Here is a 5,483-nt window from a genome sequence, read left to right on the forward strand (position 1 = left end):
CAGAAACACATAGAGACAGATGACCTGAACAAGGAGGAGCTAATGAACCCTTGGACTGATAGCTGGGAATCCAGCATGGGACTGTCTCAGAACCCCTGAACACGGGTCTCAGCTAGAAGGCCTGAGCAGTCTAAGGGACCTCTGAAAGTGAAATCTGGATGTATTCCTGGTGCAAAAAAGAAAATCATATTCTTATATTAAAAATACAAATATTTCCTGATTCTAAGAAATTAAAATTTCAAGTCAAGTTATTTAAATTTAACATGGAACATTGAGATTTACTATGTAGAAATAGTACAGCATTTTACTTTGGAAAGAGTGTGTGGTAAGATACTCTTCAGTTGATACAATAAATGAGACAATATAGTTGCATGTTTTGTCTTAGTATGTATATGTCTAAATATTTTGATTTCTTCAGTACTGGACATTGAACCCAGGATACCCCATATGCTATGTAAGTATTCTAACACTGAATCACACTTTAATCCAATAAACATTGTGTTTATATACAAAGTAATTTATATCCTAGAATTTTATATTTTTGGTTTGTTTTAACTTATAAAATCTCTCCCATTGTTTTAGTTTCAGTTGTAACTCTTCTTGGCACTGAAGAAAATGTTTTGCATGAATGGGGCAATCAAACTTTTAGTGCATTAAACCTGGTCATACCACATCTGCAATAGAAAACAAAAAGAAGTGGAATGGGAAGAGAGGGGAGGTGGGGCGTGGCTAGAGTAGGGCAGGAAAATGAAACTGCAGGAAGGATGTATTGTATGAGAGAGTAATAATAATGATATATATATATATATATATATATATAGTTTATGATGAATCATTATGGAGAAAGTATAGAGGAATGTATTTAAATATATTTCAGATTTTAATATTCTTTACTTATAAGTGATTTTGTACACATGTGTATGTAGGTGTATAAGAAAAAAGTACATAAACAACAAAAATGTGGCAACAAGAAAAAGCAATATAAATTTTACACCCTGGCACGTGTATGAAAAGACACACTTTTACAGATGAATTTAGGGTTCAGTTCTCTGAAAGGCAAACAGATGTCTCTCCCAACAAACTGCCATTAATCAACAAATTACATTTAGGGATTAGGGAGAGAGCATGAACAAAGCCTTAGGCAGTCCTACAAGGCTTCAAGGACAGTTCCTGAAACCCTATTGAAACTTACCTAAGTATATCTAAAGACAAAACCTCAGCCAATTAAAAATATACTAGTATAACTGCTGCTGGTTCAGCCAGTTGTTTAAGATGACCTAACTTTCCCTCAAATTTCCCTAGCTGTGCTAAAAAAGAGCCTGCAAGCTCCTCTCAGAGTGGTCACCATTTTGTACTGGTAAAAAGCACTCATATGCTGGTGAATAAACTCCCTTTGTTTTTACATACTTTTTGAGTCTGGGATTTTCCTTTAGCATTTCCTCGTACCCACCAAATCATGAAAAGTGATAGTATATGAGCAAGTATTACTATCATTCTACTAACTCTACCATCTTTCTAGGTCTAATAACCTTTTTTCCTTTTTCTTTTCTTTCTTTCTTTCTTTTTTTTTGTGAGCATACTCATCTTTAATTTGCTGAAATGAAGGTTACCTTGCACATGGACCACAGTTATTTATTTACACAGATTCATTGCACAGTATTTACAGTAAGAGCTCAGACATAATATCCATCTGGATAGTTAAAGAAAGGGCAAGAAGCAGCTGAGGAAGGAAATGCTAATATCAAAGCCCACAGTGGAGAGTGTGGAGGAGAGAAGGGTCAGTGCCAAATCCAGAGGGAGGCTGCTGAGGTAGAAACAAGGGGAAAATTGTCAAATGGCCTTCGGTGGGGACATGGAAGGGAAGAGTCTGCTGGGACATGACATAAATTCTTGAAAATTATAGGGTGTGAAGGAAAAAAATATGCCATATATTGCTTCACACAAAGAATATAATTACCAACACAAATTACACTTCCACTACCAAATAGTAATTCTGTTTATGTTTCTAGACAGGATATTAAGAAAGATACTTCTGTTGCATGGTGACAAATTCTTAACCAGACTAAGGACAGGTAAAGGGAAGAGGGTAAGGAGATTCTGGCATTGGCAGAGAAGCCCAAATGCCTCTAGAGGAGTACTTGAATCTTTCCATTGACATCAACTTCCTTACATCATTTTTGGCAAGGTTCTTCCCTTCATCCCTTCAATCAGGGAATTAAATTAGAATGAGGCTGGCATATGGATGACAATCTAAGATTCCATCTCACAATCAAAAGCCCTCTCCATATCTTGTATTATAGTGTCAAGGCTTGAGTCTTAGCAAGAGATAGATTAGGGTGAGAATAGACAGAATGGAGGAGATTAGGCCACAGAGGCCCACAATCCCAGGGCCACAGCGCCAGAGGCCTAGTTTGTCCAGTGTGATGAAGAGGTCATAGGCATTTCTGAGCATGTCCAGCAGAAGAGAGGGGTGACTTCGAAGGACACGAGCCAGGAGCAGGACTCAGAGTCGAAACTTCAGAGCCAGTTATGGCAGGCATGCCCAGCAGTCCCTGTTCTTCCAGGTTTCCCAGTGTACACCACTCCTGTAACTCCAGAAACCTTCATTCTCTTGCCATAAGTTGAGGTCTATCATTTTTGACAGGCAAAGTATAAAGCTGGATTGACCTGACTAACAGTGATGCAGAATCTCAGGACAACACCTGATAGGTGCACAGCTCTTTTGGCTGACTAAACAGCATCTGCCGAATTATCTAGCTGTAACAGCTTTCTTCCAAGGCTCAGATGATCCTCTCCTTGTCGAATCTGTTTCTGCAACTCAGGACTGGCCCCATGTCTCTGCACATGTCCAAGAAGGCAATAGGCATACTGGCCAGGACTACACAGCCGCTCCAAGGCTTGGCTCTATGCACTGAAGCAGACATAGGTGTCCCTGACCTTTGGGGGTTCAAACCACCCTTCACTTGGATTGCATAAATAATTCACAATAGCAAAATTATAGTTTTGGAATACCAAAGAAAATAATTTTATGGTTGGGGAATAACACATGAGGAACTGTGTTAAAGGTTCACAGCATTAGGAAGGTTGAGAACCACTGCCTTAGAGCCTTTTCTTTGTATATCTTTAAGTAACACATCACCAATGTCTTGAAAATGTCACAGGTGATATGTTGCTCTCCCTTGCCTTCTCCCTCTCCCCTTCCCTCCTTCTATACCCTGCTCTTATTCCAAGGGAACAAGTAGATTTAGGTATCTCAGCGACTATTTTTTAAGAAGGCATGTCAATTGAGAAGAAATATCCACTTGGTAGTAAGACCCACAATTTTGTTTTATATATATATATATATATATATATATATATGTGTGTGTGTGTGTGTGTGTGTGTGTGTGTGTGTGTGTGTGTGTGTGTGTGTGTGTGTGTATTATAATGTGTTGTATAAATTAAATAAATATAAGTAATACTAATTTTTATTTTATATATTATTTTCTTAATTTAAATATAGATTCCAGTTGCCTCTCCCTCAAATACTCCCCTGTCTACTCCCATAACCTCCATTCATCCTATTCCCCATCTACTCTCCAAAGAAGGTGAGGATCAAGCAATTTGGTGTAGGGCCTAGGGCCTCCCTCATGTCAATAGTATAATAGGGTATTCCTCCATGGGGAATGTGCTCCAGAAGTTCTTTCATACATCAGGAGTATATCCTGGTTCCACTGTCAGAGGTCCAATGAACAGCTCAGGCCTTCTAACTGAGACCCATGTTCAGGGGGTCTGTGTTGGTCTTATGCTGGTTTACTAACTATCAGTGTGACGTTCGTGAGCTCCTTCTTGTTTAGGTCAGCTGTCTCTATGGATTCCTGCAGCCTGATATTGACCGATTTGCTTATCATTACTCCTTCTCTATAACTAGATTTCAGGAGTTCAGCTCAGTGTTTAGCTGTGGGTGTCTCTTTCTGTTTCCATCAACTACTGAATGAAGGTTCTAGGGTGACATATAAGGTTGTTATCAATATCATTATCAGGGAAGGGCACTTAAAGTAGCCCCTCCACTATTGCTCAGATTATTAATTGTGGTCATCCTTGTAGGTATCTGGACATTTCCTTAGTGCCAGATTTCTCTTCAAAACTATAATGGCTCCCTCTATTATCCTATCTTTTTCTTGCTCTCCATTATTCCTCCACTGACTCAATCTTTCTGCTCCCTCATGTTCTCTTCTCCCCTCCTCTTCTCTCTTTCTCTTTCTCCCAACTCCTTCTCCAATAACTGTACCGCCTACTCCAATATGCTCAGGAGATCTTGTCCCTTTTCTCTTCTAGGGGGACCTTGTAGATCTCTGTTGGGGTTTTCCTTGTTTCCTAGCTTTTCTGGTGGTGTGAATTTTATGCTGGTGATCTTTTACTCCCCTTTCTCTTTCTCCCAACTCCTTCTCCAATCACTGTACCCCCTTCTCCAAAAGCTCAGGAGATCTTGTCCCTTTTCTCTTCTAAAGGGACCGTGTAGATCTCTGTTGGGGTTTTCCTTGTTTCCAAGCTTTTCTGGGGTGTGAATTGTATGCTGGTGATCCTTTGCTCTATGTCTATAATCCATACATGAGTGACTCCACACCATGTTCATCTTTTTGTGACTTGAAACCTCACTCAGGATAGTTTCTTCTAGTTCTATCCATCTGCCTGTGGCAGCCCACAGGGTAGGAAAAGATGTTCACTAATGCTACCTCTGACAGAGGGTTGATCTCCAAAATATACAAATAAATCAAGAAACTGGTCACCAAAACACCAAATAATCCAATTAAAAAATGAGATACACAACTGAATAGAGAAATCCAAAATGGCTGAAAGACACTTAAATAGTGTTCAAAATCCTTAGCCATCAGGTGATGGGAGATGTCATTCTGTAAATATGTTTCTCATACTGGTTAATGAATAAAGCACTGTTGGCCAATAAGAGAGCATGATAGGTGGGACTAGGAGACAAGGAGGATTTGAGGAAGTAGTAGGGAGGAGTCAGCACGTAGAGTCTGGGGAGACACAACACTAGCTGCTCTTTGGTAAGATAAGACCACTTGGAAATACTTAGATTAATAGAAATGGGTTAATAATTAAGATAGAGCTAGCCGTTAAGAAACTAGTAACTGGCCAACAGCATTATATCTGATACAGAGTCTGTGTGTCTGGTGCCACGGTGGGTCCCGGCCAGCAGGGACAAACCTTACTCTTTACAATCAGGGAAATTTAAATCAAAGATAACATCTTACTCCTGTCAGAACACCTAAAATTGGAAATACCAATGACAGTTATGCTGGAGATGATGTGGAAAAGGGGGAAAACTCCTACACTGCTAGTGGGAGTACAAAGTTGTACAGCCATTTTGTAGATCAGTATGGTGGTTTCTCAGGAAAATGGAAATAAGTCTACCACAGGATCCTGCAATTCTACTCTTAGGCATATACACAAAAGATGTACATCTACGCAACAAAGAAATC

General features: G+C 39.5%; 1 pseudogene; it reads right to left on the reverse strand.

Annotated features, from left to right (window-relative positions):
- Window positions 1-2,302: 2,302 nt before the first annotated feature.
- LOC127216307 (peroxisomal membrane protein 11B-like) lies at window positions 2,303-3,890 on the reverse strand (annotated as a pseudogene).
- Window positions 3,891-5,483: the final 1,593 nt, after the last annotated feature.

This window comes from Phodopus roborovskii, unplaced genomic scaffold, assembly GCF_943737965.1.
Source record: "Phodopus roborovskii unplaced genomic scaffold, PHOROB, whole genome shotgun sequence".
NCBI classification, from domain to species: Eukaryota; Metazoa; Chordata; class Mammalia; order Rodentia; family Cricetidae; genus Phodopus; species Phodopus roborovskii.